The 18,744-nt window shown below is 45.6% G+C and overlaps 1 protein-coding gene across 2 annotated transcripts in view; it reads right to left on the reverse strand.

Annotated features, from left to right (window-relative positions):
* KCNN3 (potassium calcium-activated channel subfamily N member 3) overlaps nt 1-18,744 on the reverse strand; it is a 155,313-nt gene that overhangs the window by 40,906 nt on the left and 95,663 nt on the right. The gene's annotated exons all lie outside the window — the stretch shown is intronic.

The following is an 18,744-nucleotide window of genomic DNA, read 5'->3' on the forward strand; positions in this document are numbered from 1 at the left end:
GCTGGGGCTCTTTCCTCATCTCTGTGGTCCCAGGAGCAGAACGAAGGGATGCAGCTGGGGAAAGACAGCCCGCAGCATCCAAATTCCATCTCTCTGCCTCTGGAACTGAGAGATTCTTGCTGGAGACAGAGAAGGAGCAAGACACAGGAGAGACGACCCATCTGGAGGTTTCTTCTCATTTGCAGGACATGAAGAGGATGGTATAAATCCTGTACATCAGCGGTCCCCTCGTGAGCCCCATGTGCTCCTCTGAGAAATGAGGGGCTTGGGCCCCAGCCCCATGCAGCTGTAATCCCCAAACAGGATGGAGAGCTGGTCAGGTAGGGGACTGGGCAGCTGCAGCTCCCACCTTTGACGCCTTAAGGGGCCATATTTGGAAAGACACAGATTCCCAGAGACTTGCCCTAAATTGACCTGATGGTGACAAGTGTCCTTAGGAACAGAGTGTGGATGTGCTGAGGGGTTTTGCCTGCAGAATGGGATTCTCCCAGGGAGCATTAACCAGAGACCTAGGATTTCCCAGCCTCTGGGCTTTTCTAGGGAAGGGAGAGAACAGCCATGGACACACCATCAAAGACCTGGGCAGGAGGTGCTTTGCTTGTTGGGTATGCTTTGTCTCTGGGAGTCACAGAGTCTTGGGGCTATCTCCAGCCAGACAAAACTCATTCTTTTCAGGCAAGGAAATCGGGGCCGGAAAGAAGCACGCGGGGCACAAGTCCATGTGCTTCTCATCACTGAGCTGTCTCTTCCTACTCCACGAGGCACCAGTCATGTCAGCCTGGGGCGGGGGGGGTCAGTGCCAGGAGGAAGACCCTCAACTGGGAGCTTAGATTCTCTCCAACCTGTGTGACTCTGGGCAAGTCGCTTCCCTTCTCTGGACCTTGACTTCTTCATGTAAAATGTGAGGATTTTTCCAGTTCTGAGATAGGTGTCTCTTTGATGAAACTCTGCCATCACCTACACACACACACACTCCTACTCAACCTCCACCTGGTCTCTGGGGCGCGTGTGGCTGGGCTGACAGCAGACACAGAAGCCAATCGTCTCCACAGACAGGAGGCCCTTTATATCCCACGGGGAACAAGATGAAGTAAGAGTTCAGCTCAAGTGGATTAGGGAGAAGCCTCCGTCCAGAGTCAGCCAGCCACCCCTCGGGCAGCTGCAGCAAGTGGCCATCAAGTTACACAGAACCTCTCATGGATCTTAACCAAGACTTTTGACCACTGAACTGTGCTTCCTGAAACAGGACAGGAGAGGGTGAGCTGGTCACCTGAGTCTGCCTGTCTGTCGTTCTCCCCGCTCTTCCTCCCAAACCACCCTGGAGAGGCCGCTGGAGGCTCCTTCATCCCAGCACCCCAGCCCTGGCTCTGTTTTACAGGATGCAGCCATCACAGAAGATGCTTGTTACATGTTGCCAGGCAACAAAATGCTGCCTGAAAACTACAACCCACCTCTGACACTTCATAGGGCTGGAAACCTACAGATGAGAGGAGAACAAAGGGGAAGCGCCAGGAGGGAACAGGTCGGAGCTGAGCAACCGCAGAAGCAAAATGAAAGAGCCCAGACGGTTGTATAAAGTGCCAAACAGCAAACAGATGGGGAGGAAAAACTGACTCACTGAAACGAGCAAGACAGACAGAGAAGGCGACACCGAGAAGAACCCGCCGCAGGTCAAGTCCTTGAAAGGCCTCCTTTATTTTACTTTTGGTCAAATCTATCGTGATTAGAGTTGAGGCTGTTGATAAGGAGGATGATGGTGATGACGACGTGTCCTTAGGCAAACACTTATCTATCGGCTTCTACTTTGATGAGTGATTTTATTAAACACCCTCAAGCAATGGCACGATTGTCTACCGACTTTCCAGGAAATACAATTATTCCCTAAAACAAAGATCTCCACAGCCATCATCATCACCCCCTTGCCCAAATACAGGAGCATTCGCTCATTAGCTTAAGTGACCTTGGGTTCTGGAATCTCAAGTACTGAGTAGATCAGGGAGAGCCAGGCCCAGGAGAGGCCCAGGCTGGATGGCTTCCCGGCTGCCAAGGGGACCCCAAAGGGAGATGCTGGGAGCTTGGCACGGGAGTGTCACAGGTGGAGGACCCTCTCTCTCCAGGCAGGATCTCAGGGCCAGCAGTGAGATTCTGCCTCACATATCTCTCAAAGCCTCCATTCCCTAGTTTCTAAAAATGGGAAAATTACTCCTGCCCTGCCCAGCTCACAGAGTGCTGGCCACAGAGGAGAAAGTGCATAGACTGAAAGGCTGTGAATGAGAAGATATTCCTGATTTATTCAAAAAATAATGCCTAAACTCCAACAAGTGCTGGGCATCCTAGAAAACATTCTCTTACAAACTTCCTATCTGCTGGGGGCGAGGCAATTAACAAGCCACCTCACACAATGGTGGATGAGTTACCGCACTGCCCTTGGCTTCAGTTTTTCCATGGTGAAGTGGAGATAGCATCACAAGAGATTCTTGTGAGGGTTAACTGGGATGATGAAAGCAAGAAACCAGTACTTAACAAATGACAGCTCTCTTTCTCCCTCCTCAGGCTTGAGGTCATCCTCAACTAGGCTTCCGAGACCCTGGCTTAGTCTCACCAGCCCTCCAGCTTTGCCTAATTTGGCCGCAGCAACAGTCTGGCAACCTAAGGAGGCTACAGTCTAATTTCTGAAATAATGAAAAGCCTCAAGACACATTTACTCCCTAAATAAAATCCACAGTTTAAATTATAAACAAGAACAAAACAAATTAAGAGTGCTGGTAACTAAGTGGGAGCAACTTCATATGTTAAACTTGACAAAATAATTACAATGCTACTACCCAGTTAACTGTATTCACATTTACTTAACTCTGTAAGTTTGACGATACCGCTGTTTACTTTATTAATTTTGACATAGAGTTTCTCAGAAAATGTCTAGCCCGTCTCCAACCCAGCTTGCCCCGCCCCCCCCCCCCCAAAAAAAACTGACATCACGGCATTCAAGGATGATGGGCTGCTTGTACCTGTACCCACTAACAGGAAGTGGCTTCACGCTAAAAATCGCTGGTTTTCTACAGCACCAATCACAATTTCCGTCTAGGTACCACATAGCATGTCTTCAAATAAATGCTAAATTGACCTCAGAGCTCCAACTGAAAGAAAAATTTAATTTACTTTGCACATTTTGCTGTTTCTCCTCTGGCCCCAACACAGTCACATAAGACAACTCCCTAATTTAACACCATCCCAAGAGCCCTCCAGCAGGCAGTCATCATCCCCGGGTCCCAAGCCTCTACTGCCCTGTGAATTAGGGGACAGGACAAATCACCGAGTCTCGTTGAGTCGCTATGTCCTAATCCACTAAATAGGGGCTCTGGACTCTATTCTGCCTGCTCACTTCTTAGGGCCGTTGGGAGAAGCAGTAGAGCATGAACCCTGTATTTAATGTAATGTTTTCCCCAGCTTCTCGTGCCTTCTCTTATTTGAATTTCATACTCACCTAGGAAGTAGGTAAGACAGACTTATATCTCCAATCTACAGATCAGAAGGATGAGGCTCAGGAAGGGAAAGCATCCAGTGTTCCCCAAGAACCAGCCACAGTCCTAGGCACGTGTCTTCAAGGGTAAGTGACTTGCCCAAGGTCACTCAGTTGGTGCACTGTTAAGCTAGGCTGTGAGCCAGGGTTTTCTGACTTCAAATGTCACCACTTTCAATTTTGTAGGCAATAAAACCTTACATTTAGAAATGTGAGGTGTTATTACAGTTATTGCTAATGTTACTGAAATTGAACCAAACAGATTTTATTGTGGGTTGACTGTAAAAAGCTTGGACACTAAAGCAGGGAATATGGACTTATCTCCTGAAGGGAGCAACTGCAGGTTTTTTAGGGGTAATAGAATGTATCTAGTGGGAGTATAATTTGAGGCCAGAGAAGCTACTTCTATAGTCCAGTATAAGATGACAGGGATCTGTGTCAGTGAGGTAGAAGGAAGAGATGAGTTTGAGAGATATTATAGAATAAGAACCACAGGGCTTGAGGCCTGAATAAAGGGCTGGAGTGGGGTGGGCATAGGTACAAAGGTAGTGAATGGTTTTGAGCCTATGAGATAGCTATTGCCCAACAGTCCTTCTCCCCTTCTTCCCTGTAAAAGAGCCTGGGAATGAGCAATGGCTGCCAATAATAAAGACTACATTTTTTCAGCCATGTGAATGACCGATGAACGTGAATGGAAATGACATGTGTGCCTTTCAGGAAATGTCTTTAGAGAGAAAGAACACACCTTATTTTGTCCCTTCCTCCCTCATGCTGGCTAGAAGGTGGATGGGATGGCTGGAACTCTGGCAGCCCTCTTGAACTAAAAGGAAGAAGCCATGTACCAAGGCTGGCAGGGCAACAAGGCAGAAGAAGCTTGGGTTCCTAATGCCATGGAGCATTCTGCCTGCTTTGGACGGACCCTTTTCCAGTCCTCTTTCACATAACAAAGAAACTTCTATTTTGTTTAAGCTGCTGTTATTTTGGGTTTCCTGTTCCTTGCAGCCAAAAACTAACACTAACTGGAAAAGTTCCTGAGAAAAAGACAAAAACAGAGAAGCAGAGAGACACGAGGGGCAGCATGATGAGTTTGAACAGAGACTTGATACATGGGACATTCAGTCTTGGCCTAGTGCACAGGAAGTATTCAAGAGCTCTGCACTGCCACCTCCATCCTTCTAAGTCACCGTTTTCTTTTGTCTGGCCTGTGCAATGGACTCCTAACTCATCCTGCTAGTAGTTTTCTTGCCCACTTCCAATTTATTCTCCACAAAGGTGCCAGAGTGATAGTCTTAGAATGAATGACCTTGTATTACTCTCTGACTTAAAACTTTCAGAGGCCTCCCGCTGCACTGGCCTTCAATCCCTTAATACCGTCCCCTGGAGCTGCCCTTGCAGCTCAGGCCCTGCAACAGTCACACACCCGTCCACACGACTCTCCTTCCAGCCACTCCACACATCATGCTCTTCGCCAGCTCAGGGCCTTCGTACGTGCTGTTCCCTCTTCTTGGAAAGCTCCCCACACCCCCATACACTCCCCACCCTCCCCCACCCCCCGCCACCTTGGTCTGTACATGACTTATTCCTTCCCATCCTTCAGGTTTCAGCTAAAACATAACCTCTCTGGAGAGACCTTCCAAGCAGTTCTCGGCTGAGTAGGACCGGCTGAGTAGGATTCATCTCCAACCCCATTACTTTAAAAAAAAAAAGTGATTGCAACCTTGTTTCTTTTAACACTTTCAACAGCCTATACCATAGATCTGAAAGTAGATGCTTGTGTCTCCAGTTGTTATTGGTCTTCCTGGTCTTCCCTGGTAGACTATAAGCCCTATGAAGGAAAAAATCACATGTGTTTTACTCTCTGAGGTCTATTTAATTGCTAACATAGTGCCTGGTGAATAGTAGGGCTCAACAACTATTAACATTTTTCTTGTCTAGCAAACCATTTGTAATTGAGCATTATAGCTCCGAGGAAAGGCTTGGCTCAACATTTAGACTTAGGAGGTGAGGATGCATTCTTGTAAGAGTAGATGTTTTCTCTGGGGGGGCAAGCATAACAGAGAGATGCCAAAGGGTGGAGAACGTCCCTTAGGTAGCAGATCCGATGGAGAAAAGAAGGGGGTGGGGCAGACTCACGTGGGATGGGTCCAGAGAGCAGAGGGTGGAGGGAGTGAGCTCAGCACTGGAGCAGTTCCTGTTTAAAGATCTACAAGGGCCTGAAAAAACCACTGTTTTTATCATCAGGAAAACTAAGGCAGAGAAATGGACCCCCAGGCCAGATCTCCAGCCCCGTGCTAAAGCTGGAAGCAGGACATGAGCCCCTTGACACTTAGAGTCCTACCTGGTTCCCCACTTGTCTTAACACCCTCTGGCCTGGACTCAGCTGTGGCTCTGTCAGGTGGCGGCCCGTGTGGGGTGGGTGTGCTGGCCACAGGGCGCAGGCTATGCAGGGCCTGTGCAGTTGCATTGAGGAAATATTAACAACCGAGTGTCGGGCTGTGGGATGAGACCGTCAAAAGTGTCAAACCTAAACAGAGATGTGCCCTGAGTCTCACTCCCGAATTCCCAGGTCGTTATGCCTGTTCTTGGAGATGCCTGATCTTCCCATGAGCTGCTCTCAAGCTGCACTAAAAGGAGAATAATGCTGAGAAAATGGGAGGTTGCCTAATACTTGGGGCATCGTGTTCAGTCTGGTGCCTCCACTTTGTAGGGACATTGATGACCAAGGAGGAGGGTGAGGAAAGAGTAGAGTCTGATCAGAACAGACTCCGGTGAGGACTTGCTGAAGGATCAAAGGCCATTAGATTAAAGAAGATGAAACCTGAATTCTCAAACACTTAAGGGGCCTTCAGTGGAAGAGGGAAGATCAGCCTGCTTCGGTGGGTACTCAGCATGGGCTAAATGCTTTGCCCTGTGCTAAGGGCTTCTTGTGAATTACCCCACTTCCGGGATGTCCTGAGGCTAGCTTGCCCAAGGTCGCGTGCTGTAAGAGCTTGAGCAAGACCCCAAGCCCATATCTGCCTAGATGGCAGTGGTTTAACCACCAACCTTTGTTGCTTGAATTTTTCTATGGATACAGAAAACAGAGTTAGGACCCAAGTCAGAAACGAGGAGGAGTTTAATTTTAACCAGTATTAGGAAAATATTTCTAAGTCAGAGCTGTCTGCAGATGGATTGAATGGTCTTTTAAAGGGATGAATTCCCTGTCCCAGAGCGTGGTCAGTAGAGGCTGCACGACTCTGGTGAGGTTAAGTACATGTACGATGTCCTAGATAAATGGTGGAACCAGGAGCCAAACTGTCTTTTAACCCTGAGTTCAGGCTGTATCCAGGCTCTGCGCACTGTCACCACTGTGTCACTGCATGTACTGGTTCAGCTGAAATGTATTTAACATTTTCAAAAGGAGTTTTACTCACTAGGCTCTGTGCCCCCGCTATGGTGGGGGTGTTGAGCCCATCTGGCCCTTCTCAGCAGGTCCAGGCCTGTCTGGGCCAGCCTGCAGGGGCTTTGTTGGCAGGCAGCTCTCATGAGCCTCTTGGGAAAACAAAATGACCAAGTGTGGTAGGGTTGGTGGGTTCCCAGGGCCACTATTCCCAAGCCACCAGGGGACGGTGGTTGCCAGGGAAACTCTTGGGCAGTGCACAGAGCCCAGAAGTAGGCATCCAGGTGGGGTGGGAGGTGGAGGTGGGGTGGGGCTGGGGATGCTCAGTGAGGTTGCATTTGGAATACAGCATATCTTGCCCATATTCCCTCCCAGCTCAGCCTCGGGGGGACTGGGGCCATGACTCAGGGGATGGAGGAGCCTGTATTAAATGGAAGGAGAAAATCTCATGAAAAAATCTGCCAGCAGCTATGCTATGAGAGCGGGAACGCAGGGCTCCACACCAGCCTGGGCGGTGGCAGCCGTGCCTGCAGTGAAGGGGGTGGAAAGCACAGGATGGCAAGGAGCACACACATGACATGTCCCAGGCCACCGAACACGTGGAGAAGGCCTGTGCAGCCTGAGGGTCCAGCCCCTTGCTGGTGAGTGCCGGCACTGAGATGCAGGGCACCATGGCACGACAAACAAAACCACCCCAAAGTCAAAAAGTGGAAAAGTTGACAGAATGTGGATTTCCTGTCTTGACTAATGTCAGGCCACAAATAGATGCGGCTGACGTGGCTTACAGGAAACCCTCCCTTTTCCTCACCTTGGCTCCCTCCAAGGATTCCCACCTTTGTAAGATTTTTGGCATTGTCCTCTCACAGTGGTGCAGGCTTTTTCAACTGGTCCCATGGGTGAGAATTCAGCCTGGGTGCCCTTAGGCATCCATGATAAGAAACAAGCAACTTCCCCCTTACACATCAAGGGTATATCTATGTATTATCCTTGGTGGAATCAGGAAGATGGTCATTCCAGCCCATTCTGTAGGGCTTAATTCTCAGATCCCAATTGAGAAAGGTTGGATGATCCTTCCCAGCTGGAGAAAGAGCCCTGTCCCTAGGTCTACCTAAGGCAAAAATCCTGGAGGCAAAAAGGCAGTGGCCACCTGCAAGCAAAGAGGGTTTAGGGGAACCTAGTATTTAGTGTAACACAAGCTGAAGTAATTTGGGGATAGATTCGACTGGAAAAATGGAATGCTTTCTCAGTGCAATGAACTTCACTTTTCACACACAGTGTCCCAAACTTAATGCTGCAGAATGCTAGTTTTATGGACATTTCCCTCATTTCTTGATTCTCCTTTCTAAGAGGTGTCATTCGTTACTTATAGTTTGTGAATAATATATTATTTAATATAAATAAAAGTAGGAAGAAACTAGTCACAAATTAACGATTTCCATGATTAGTTGTCAAAAAGCACAAAAATACTGCCAATAAGAAAGGAAAGAATTGTTGAATCAAAAACAATAGAGAAAGAGCAGGTGGGCTGTGAGGTAGTAAGGATGGAAAAATGTAAAACATGCACACGAAGTAAAAGTGGGATGCTACTAGAGGCAAGAACAGGAGGCAACCCTGGGGCAAAGGACCCAGTCCTGAAGTTTATTCTTGTTGCCCTGGACGCCGCAGCAGGGTTGAACCTGAACTTTTGGCAGCGCCGGGGGCGGGCTGACTGGATCCTCCTCTCCCGAGGCCCGCCCCTGCCCGTGAGATCCCGCCCACCGGCCCCCACCTGTTCAAGTCTCCGCGCCTGCCCCGCGCCCCCTGGCAGCCCAGAGCCAGCCTCGGGCCCCCGCCCCGGCGCCAGCCTCCTCCCAAAGGCATTAGCCTTGCGGGAACGACCTGCACACTGGCGGTTTCTCTTGTTTGGACGGGGCATTTCCGAGTCATCGTTTGGCCCCTGGAGCCTGGCCCGCCCAGAGCGGGTGCTAGAGAGCTAATGCATCCGTGCCTCGGATCGCATCTCACCTGCAGAACTCCGTCTGCCTCGACACTGGTTCTAGGTCCTCCTATAATCTTCCCGAGGCCACGGAAGGGCTCTGAGTGGCACCCCCGCCCAGGAAGAGAGGACCCCCGCTTAGGCTCCCGTCGTCTCGCTACCTTGTCCACTAAGGCCACTGGCGACTAGGTCTGAAAGGGAACCCTTTAGGAAGGAATTTGTATCGTGCTTTTCTGAGAAAATTATATGTAAAAACTGAGCCGTGCAACTTCACTTTCCAAGCCCTGTTGACATAAAATATGAGTTCCTGTGGAAGATGAGAAGAGGGTCTTCGTGGAGGGAGAAAAAACAAAATGCTCCCTCTTTACATGAACACACACATATGTACCAGGGTGAGTCAAAAATTATCCGGACTCCAGTCATATTAAAACTTCTGTTGGCCGCACTGTCTTATCAGCACTTTCCCTTCAAGACTACTGTCTCCCCAGTCACTGCTGTGCAGGTGTGAATGTGTTACATCAGTTCATTTGTAACTGTGGTGTGAGCAAAAATGTATGCCCCACTTGTGATCTGCACGAAAGAAGAGCAGCGTGCAGTGATTCGTTTTCTGTGGTCTGAGGATGTACACCTCTACACACTTCTGCCCACACTGTTGACAGTCTGCAAAAACTTTGTTTTGAGGTGTTAACACATCCTCCCTATAGTCCTGATCTTGTTCCATCGGACTTTCACCTGTTTGGTCCTCTGAAAGCAGCCCTACGAGGACGAAAATTCACTTCTGATGAAGTGAAAACAGTGGTGCATCTGTGGCTCTGAGCTCAGCCTAAAACATGTTTTAATGAGGGAATATGAAAGCTTGTTGACAGATGGACAAAGTACATTGAAAAGCAAGGAGATTATGCTGAAAAATGATGTATTTGTCTCTTCTAAAAGTTAAAGTAAATGCTACAAGCCAGAGTGCGGGTAATTTTTGACTCACCCTAGTATTGTCATGCATCCTCATTGAAAATACAATAAAATGTAATGAAAAAATCACATGTAACATCCCACAGAAAACAATAGATGTGTTTTCCAAGCATTTTCTACGCATGTTATATATCTATATATTTTAATTGGTAACATCCTATATAATACTTTTGTGTGCTCTTCTAAAAAATATTACATCAGGACTATTTTCCTACCTTATTATACTCTTCAAAGGATGATTTTAAAAAATTGCTGCCTAACTACCCATCATATGGATGTGCTATGATTTATAACTGTTTAAATCCTGGACATTTACTTGGTTTCTGATTCTCCACTGTTGTAGAATGCATCATGCTGAAGAATCTTGACATAAATTGATCATTCCATTAGAATAGCTTCCTAGAAGGTGAATTCCTGGGTTAAAGTTATGAACTTGTAAAGGCTCCCCTGACATACTCTTAAATTGTCTTCCAAAAAGGTGGTGCTAATTTTCCTTCTTGCCATCAGTGTGTGAGAAACAACCCACTCACCCCACCAGAAACAACAACTTTCTTCAGCATCAAATTATATTTATTTAAATTTTTGTCAATTCTGGAGGAGAAAAAGCAATTCTCCTTGTAGTTTTAATTTGTAGTTCTTTGATTTGAGAGGCTGTGTTTTTCATTTTATTGGCTATTTGTATTTCTTCCTTTGTGGTTGTCTGTTTTTATTTTTAGCCTATTTTTTTACTGAGGAGATGAGTTTTTCTGATTGGTAACTAAGACTACTTTGTACAATAGGGATATTTACCTCTTGTGATGTTTGCTGCAAATAATTTTCCTAGTGTAACATTTGCTTTTTAAATAAATTTATATTTTTTGAAGGACACAAATCCAAAATTGTCTGTATAATGTAATCAGATACACCAGTCTTTTCCTTCACATTTCTTCTCTTCTAAGATTTTATGCTTAACAATTTTCTCCCATCTCAGGATTGATTAAATATTCACTTTGCTTTCTGAAGCTTGTTCACGGTTTCTTCTTTTACATCTGACTCTTTAATCCACCTGGAATTTATTTTGGTAGCTGGTGAGAGGTGGGGTTCTAATTTGCTTTTTCATCCAAGTATCCAACCTTCCCATTAACATTTATGGAATAATCTATTGCTTCCTAATTGTTTTTTTCTCTCAAATATTGGGTTCTCACATACTAGGATTTATTTCAGGAGTTTCCATTAGGTTTCATTGATCTGTCATTACTGATTTTTCAGTAATGCCACAGGGACTTAATTACCTTAGTTTTATAATACATTTTAATATCTAGTAGAGAAAGTCCCCCTCAAAGGTCTTCTCTTTCAAAAAAAGTTAAGCTATTCTCTTTTATTTATTAGAACGTCCTCAGAATCAGTAGGTATTCCACCTTAAAACGTCTAATTTTGTTTGTGTTTTCTTTTTTTCTTGATTAGATTTATTAGAAGTTGGTATCTTTTGGATTTGTAAATTCTGTTTTTCTTTTTTTAAATTCATTAGTCCCTGTCTTTGTTATAAAGCTAATTCTCCTGAGGCTTGTTTTCTTCTTCTAATGAATTCAATTTATTTTCATGCTTTTTTTCAAATGAAAAATTTTAAGAATATTTTTCATCTGAGTTGTGATATAGAGAGTTGTAATTTTTAAAATAGTCTTCAATGGTAGTTTTGAATAATTCTCTTTTGACTAAGTTGTAATTGAGGAGATTGCTTTAAAAGTCCCCCCCCCAATTCCCTTTTCATTGAAGTTTTACAGCCTTGTCATTAGAGAATATGCCTGAAATTTTTTTCTGATGTTTTGAAATGTGTGGCTAAGAAGTTGATCAATATTTGTAAATGTGCGAGGGATGCTTAAAAAGAAAATGTATTATTTGTTTATAGGCTACAAAGTTCAAAATTTATCAGTCAATTAAAACATTAAAAACTCAGATCCTCTAACTCCTTAGTTATTTTTGCACAGAAGTTCACAATATTACTGTGTACAATATTTTTATCGTATTAAATGGTTCCTTTGGACCATTCAATGATTCTGGCTTTGAATTCAACTTGGTTTAAAATGATGATTTCTACTCAATTGCCCTTTGGTTTGTACTTACCTAATAAATCTTTGCTATTCATTTATTTTTCTGGGTCCTTCCGTTTTAGGTACCTCTTTTGGAAACAGCATAAAATTAAATTTTGCTTTTAAATCCTGTCTAAGTAAGGGACATTGTCTTCTAATCGGGGAGGTAAATTCAATAATGTTGACTGTATAAATTTTAAGTTCAGTTTCCTCTCATCTTGTTTCATGCTTTCTGTTTTTAAATTCTTCCTTCCTGCTCCCTTTATTTCTCTGTCTCTGATGATGTTTGTGTGTCTTATCCAGGAATGTGGAAAATGCACATTCTCAGGGTAGGGAGAAGCGAGACTCTCAGGCAGGAGGTTGGGGGTCTCAGGTCTGCTGACCCCTGACTCCAAGACCCAAGGCACATCGTATAACCGTAAGCTCCCTGTGCCTCCATTTCCTCACATGTAGGATGGAGATAATAATGGTTCCCGTACCTCACAGAGCTGTGGTCTGGATTAAACAAAATAACACCTGGCTGATGCTATTGTTATCATGATTATAAAATAATAATAATAATAACATAAATAATTCAATAATAGCTTATAAAATTCAACCTGTGGTTACCTTTAGCTTTAAAAAATGATTTTAGCTATATTTCCTTAATTATTAAAATTGAGAGAGAAGACTTTTAAAATTCTCTTTTACCTCAGATGAATTTAGCATGCTTTTACTAATCCTTTCTAAACTTCTCTCAAATTTTTAATCTGAGAGTTAGCAACCCTCTCGTTATGGAATTATTATTTTATTGCCCACTTTCACTCTTTTCAGAATCTACTTTTTCTTTGACATTAGAATTGGTCTCACAATCATGTTTAAATGTATTTCATGTTTACCTGGTTTCAATATGGTCCACCTGTCTTTCTTTCATATTGTTCCATTATTAAGATCTTAATTGTGATTCATCCTTTGGTCAACTGACACACAAGCTCCCCAAAAAGTGTAGGTTGTAAACTTCTGAGCCCACAAAACTGCAAGAATGACTTTTGTGCCTCTTGTTTCCTCATGTAAATGACTCCCTGTCTCCTGGAATTTAGGGTTCTGAGGAAAAGCCTGCTCTGTGTTGCTTATGTGCTTCTAGGAGTGTTTAACCTTATAATTCAGAAAATTTTCCAGAAAAAAAATTAATTTTCCCCTTATTCTAACTGGAAATCAGGAAACTTTTTGATCTGACTAATCTTAACCTCCCCACCACCGCCCTGGCTGGCAGATTCTGGTAACGTTTTCTTCATGTATGTCCTTGATTTTGCTTTTATCCAAATTATTCTGGTTCCTTCCTCCAAAATAACTCTAGTGCTACGATTCATCCTTGATTCTGCAGCTTCCAGTTCTGTCCTATTCACCCTCTTCTCTCAACCCTTTGTTCTTGTCTTCCACATTTGGAGAGAACTTTTAAGTTTGTCCTTCATATTCCACATTTTAAAAAATTCAGTGCCCAATGTGGATTTTCTTTTTGCTAAAACAGTTTTCATTTTCTGTGAAATCTAGGCTTATGTGAACCAGATACACTTTCATTTCATATCTGCCCATTCTTCTCTATCATAGAGATCACATCTTCTTGCACCCTGTAAGGGATGCCCAAGAATCTTCAAATGTTGCTTTTTGTTCCTCGTAATTAAACATCCTTCTGCATCTTCAGAATTATTTTCCTCTTTCTTAATGCTGCAGATTTGTTTCAAAGGCCTCCTGTAGGATTCCCCTTCCCTCCTCCCCGCTTTCTCTCCCCTCCTCAACCTCCCGCTCACCTCCCGCTGGGAATTCATCTTTGAATTAGGAGTGATCTATCCAGACCTGGCACCCTGCAGCAGGACTGCCCTAGGCAGCTCCTCTGCCCTATGGGGTGCTGATTGTCCCTTTCTCCATCTGGAGGGCAGGGTTCCTGGCCTAGCAGGCTTCATCCAATGTGACAGCATACTTTCCTATCCTAACCTACTAGTCCTCTCATAACCCAAACCAGTGGTGTGCATCCTCTAAAATCATGGACTGCTGCTAGCAAAACATTTTTGAGTGTGCACCCTCCCCCTGCAATATGTACATTTATTATAAATTGTCCATGTGTATTACAGTCTACCTGCATATTAACATTAGCAAAGCTTAATTTTCTTAGATAAAAATAACTATGACTAGATACTCTGCTCATTTCTTCCCATCATCCCAGTGGGTCACTCTGCATGTGTTACACATCGGAGGGCCGGTGAGAATCCACAGCCCTCGGCCCATTGTTGTCAGAGCTCTTCCCAGCTCTGCCCAGCACACTAGGGCTCTACTTGGGAGCATGTGTCAACCCCGTGCCACGTGCGTCCTCCTGTAGACCTTCTCTCTGCTCCTTTCTTGGAGCTGAAGCCCGTGGCGGAGGTGGTGGGAGGTTGTGGGAAGGAGATGGGGAGGAGGAGGGAACTGTTCTTGCTCCCAGCTTCTGGCTGGTGCAGACCTGGGTGTCTGGGACAGAGGCAGAAGAGGCTGGAGGAAGGAAGCCTCTTTTTATCTTCCTTACCATGGGAGGAGTAGCTCTGTTTTGGTGAGAGAAAGAATAGCCACTCATTGGTTTCTTTCCAGTTCCAGTAGCCAGGTCTCCAAAATCAAATTTCTCATGAAAATGCCAATATACAGACTTACATGAAAGTTCACACCATCGTCACAAAGATCTGTTGATAGGCTGGAAGGCCTGAGATACTGACACAGCCTTTGAGCAGAACTTGGAGCCTCGGGAGAGAAGAGGCCAAAGGGATTTCATTCAAGAAGGCAGAAGGTCATTTACAAAACTTGGCTCCGGATCACAAGGCTCAACCCACTCTGTTGGTGTCACGGGAGGCCTTGTTGCTCCCCCAGGAAGATAGACACCCACATGTGAGCTGGCAGACTTCGTTCAGGGCGTGCCAGGAAAGCCCCCTTCCCCACCTTGCTGCCTTGAGGCCTGGGGCCTCCGACGGTCTCTCCACCAGCTAGGCTGCTTGGTGTGTGACAGTGTTTAATGAGGAGGTTCCTCGGATGGGCTCTGGGAGGCCTGTGGGAGGCAGGCACGCGGCCAGGAGAATCCCAGAGAATGCCGAGTGCCACAACTGTCAGGCCTCGGAACCCATGATGTAATGCCTCCCTGGGGTCCAAGCAAAACAAGCCTGCTGTTGACACTGCCCTCCCAGCAACCAGGCGCTGCCCTCCCGATAGCAGGCTGCTCTGGGTAATTACTAATTCCCTCTCCCTCCTTGGAAGGAGGAAATGTGAAAAACCTTTATTATCACATAAAAGCCAACCCCAGATATGAGAAATGTCTTTTAAAATGAGTCTTGCTGAAGAGGGATTTCCATAGCAACTTCAGACGTGTTGTGTACACAGCTAGAGATGCGTCCCGGCTGATGAAACCCACCTGGAATGTGAACAAGCCCTGCTCTAGGCATCAGCACAGAGGAGTTTTTCTCGAACCTGTCACACTGCTATGTGACCTTGGGCAAGTCCTTTACCCTCTCTGCTGTCTCAGGTGACAGAATTGACATTCCATCAGGCTGAGAGAGATCAAGGTCATCTTCCCCCCACTGTCCTCCCACCCTGGTCCGAGGCTTCAGTCCTCCAAAGCAGCCCCTGTCTCCAGTTTCTGTCTGGTTTCTGGTTGAATGATTCCTGTCTCAAAGGCTCTGCCAATCTTGCTTATTATTTGACATTGGGGAAGGACAATGCTCATTTAAGCTTGATTCTAAAAGAAATTGCTTGGTCTTTTTAAAAGAAGTGCTTTGCCTGATTAGGAAAAAAATATACTTATTCATCCATGCTTTCACAGTCCTGTAGGTCAGATTCCTGGGAAAGAGTCACTGAGACTCTGAGATTTGAGTGCGGGAGGTTTGTTGGGGCTGCTCTCAGGATCAACACTCACGGGGCCTGAGGGATATAGGACTGGGAGAGGGAGGGGGTGAAGTACCACGTGATCCCCTGGGAGCCCTGGAGCTAGAAAGGCCCTGCAGAACTGTCCTGCAGGAGGTAAAAAGGTTGAGCCTTTAAACTCCTAAGCTGACAAGTCATTGGATGCTTGCTGTCCTGGGCAGGAGGCTTGACCTTGGCTGAGGTCCAATGAGACTTCATGCAAGGCAATTCTGCCACAGCCGACAACCCAGCTGAGGGAAGGAGAGCCTGGGCTGAGAGGGGGCTCCTGGGTGGCACACCACAGCGTCCACTACACTCGGATATGTTTGACTTTAACATGAAGGCAGCCCTGAAGACAGGGTGATAAAACGGTTAAGAGCACAGACATCGGAAGCAGGCAAAACAGCAAGACTGGGATGTGAGTGTCCGTCTCAGTGGCTTTGAGGCACTCAGATCGGGAAAGTTGCCAGGAGAGTCTAGGCCACAGTTTCCTTGTAAGTGCAGGATCCAGCCTGGGCTGGTGAGACAAATATGAAGTTCAGCATCAGAAGCAAGTTCAAATTCTGGCTCCATATTAACCGGCTCTGTGACCTCCAGCCAGTTGCTTTACATCCGTTTCCTCCACTCTAAAATGAGGACAGTCACCATGCCGCTATCACAGGTGTGTTGGGAGGCCAAACAGAGACAACAGTGAAGTATTTCACACAGAACTGGCACAGGGAAAGCTCCCAAAAAACAGGGGCAATGACAACACCCCACGTGTTTTAATGTACGTTAATGAGATCTAAGCAGAAGCCTTTCGGTCAAAGGGCCTTTTCACAAGACAAGGGGAAACTTTAGGAGACCCTGTGATTTGCTCATTGCTTCTCTGTGCCTTTGCCTTGGACTTCAGCTGGGTATGTCAGTCATCTCTGCAGACAGAGGCCCGCGGTCTGATGGGGGCCAGGTCCACCCAGCCCTAGCGTGGAGGCCGTGGAGTGTCATTCAGCGCCAAACAACATGCAACAGAGTCCTCTGCAAACTACACACTCTGAAGCATGCTTACCGTCCCATAAAAAACCATCACCCACACTCCTGACAGGTTCAATAAACAACGGAGCTCACTTGCTGGTACTTTGTTCCGTGTTTGCTCACCTGAAAAGTGGGGAAATGATACACACCAAACAGGGTCGATTTGAGGACATGGAAGATTTCAAACACCTTAATGGGCTATGCAAATTCAATTATTACTGTTGTTAGAACACAGCTTTGGTCAATTAAAAAGGAAAACAGGAAGAGCATAGGTCTACCTATAGTAGGAATTGGTTTGTTCTAACTATAGAAAGGCAGCCACAAGATTCCCAAGAGTTACCAAGAGATCTCCCTTATAACTGCCACTATCATTATTACAGTGTGCAGTTCACATACATTACTTTATTTGACTCCAACCACAAATCCTATGGAGTATTATTATCCCCAGCTTGCAGATGAGAAAACGGAGGCCCAGAGAGGTAAAGTGACTGGCACCATATTGCTCAGCTAAGGGAACTATGAGGAGTTTGGGACTGGAAGCCAAACATACGCTTTCTCCATTGCAGAGTGTCTGCTTACCAGAGAAGGTTCATAAAGCCTGGTGAAGCATGGTCCTACTTAGAGCAGATGTTATAATGTCAGCTGCCGAGTAATGACGGGGTTCTGAATACGTGGGTATCGTGTGTCCTTCAGGCTTTGTACGTGAGAAATGTTTCCCAGCATGGCACTGGCTCTCAGACACTGACCCTGCCATGCGTTGGGGCCCCTGTCCAGCTGCAGCAGAATGGCCTCTTCGTTTGGCTGTGTGTCTGCTGGCCAAACATCTGAAAGAACTGTCTGCACACAGAACATTTCAAAATAGGTAGGAAATCTGGTTCAGTATACCTCTGAGATGTTTTTAGACCAACTCTCTTCCAGACTTCTTTTGCTTGTTTTATCTCTCCTGGGACACTGGTGCATGGACGATTTGACAATACAATTTTAGGTTATGGTGAATGAAGGCTGACTACAGGATCCGAGTAAATTACACAGGATGCTTGACCAGGCCTCCCAGCGTACTGAAAATAACCTCTTTCAAGTGAATATATACCTTCCTTCTATCTCATTTTAAAATGAGGACACTTAGGCCCAGAGAGGTCAAGTGACTTGCTCAAGGTCTCACGGATACTTAGGGGCAGGATCCAGGTTTTTAACCTCAGTGTTCAGACTCCTCATATGAAATCAGAGGAAATGAAAAGCCAGGACAAGCTTGAAAGGGAGAGGAGTCAGTAAGGGCCGCTTGGAGGTGGTGGTGGAAGCGGGTAGCCACAGACCTATCCTTGAGTCTTGATGATGGCAGTTCTGAGAGGCTGGCATGATGCCCTAGAGCCCCAGATCTCTATCAGGACATATCCCCTCTCTCTCCTACCAGCCACTTGTGAGTCATTGCCCAGTCACCAGCCTCCTAAAACAACGTTTCCCAAAGTATGTTCCATCAGTGCAGTGCTTTTCAAACTTTAAAGTGCATACAAATCACTATGAACTTGTTAAAGTGCAAATTCTTTTCAGTAGTTCCAGGGTAAAGCCTGATGCTGCACTCTAACAAGTTCCCAGTGATGCTGAATGCTGCTGGTCTGTGGACAAGATTTTTGAGTAATGAGGCATCCATAGTGATGTACGATGAAAAGCGTTTGTGGGTGAACACTCTTGAGAAAACCTGGACTAAACAAAATTAAACCAGTTTCATTGCTGCAGGACTTCTCAGAGCCTTTAAAATGCTAGCGAGCATCCTTAATCTCCAAGAGGGAGAGAGAATACAGAAATTGCAAAGTGTTACATGTGAGAAAGGGGTAATGATATAACCAGAACCCTTTGAGATGTATGGGTTTACAAAGAACAGGAAATGAGGAAGATTATATATGCATTTCTCCCAGCTTACCTGGGTTCCAATGTT

The sequence above is a fragment of the Hippopotamus amphibius genome, chromosome 1 (genome assembly GCF_030028045.1).
Source record: "Hippopotamus amphibius kiboko isolate mHipAmp2 chromosome 1, mHipAmp2.hap2, whole genome shotgun sequence".
NCBI classification, from domain to species: domain Eukaryota; kingdom Metazoa; phylum Chordata; class Mammalia; order Artiodactyla; family Hippopotamidae; genus Hippopotamus; species Hippopotamus amphibius.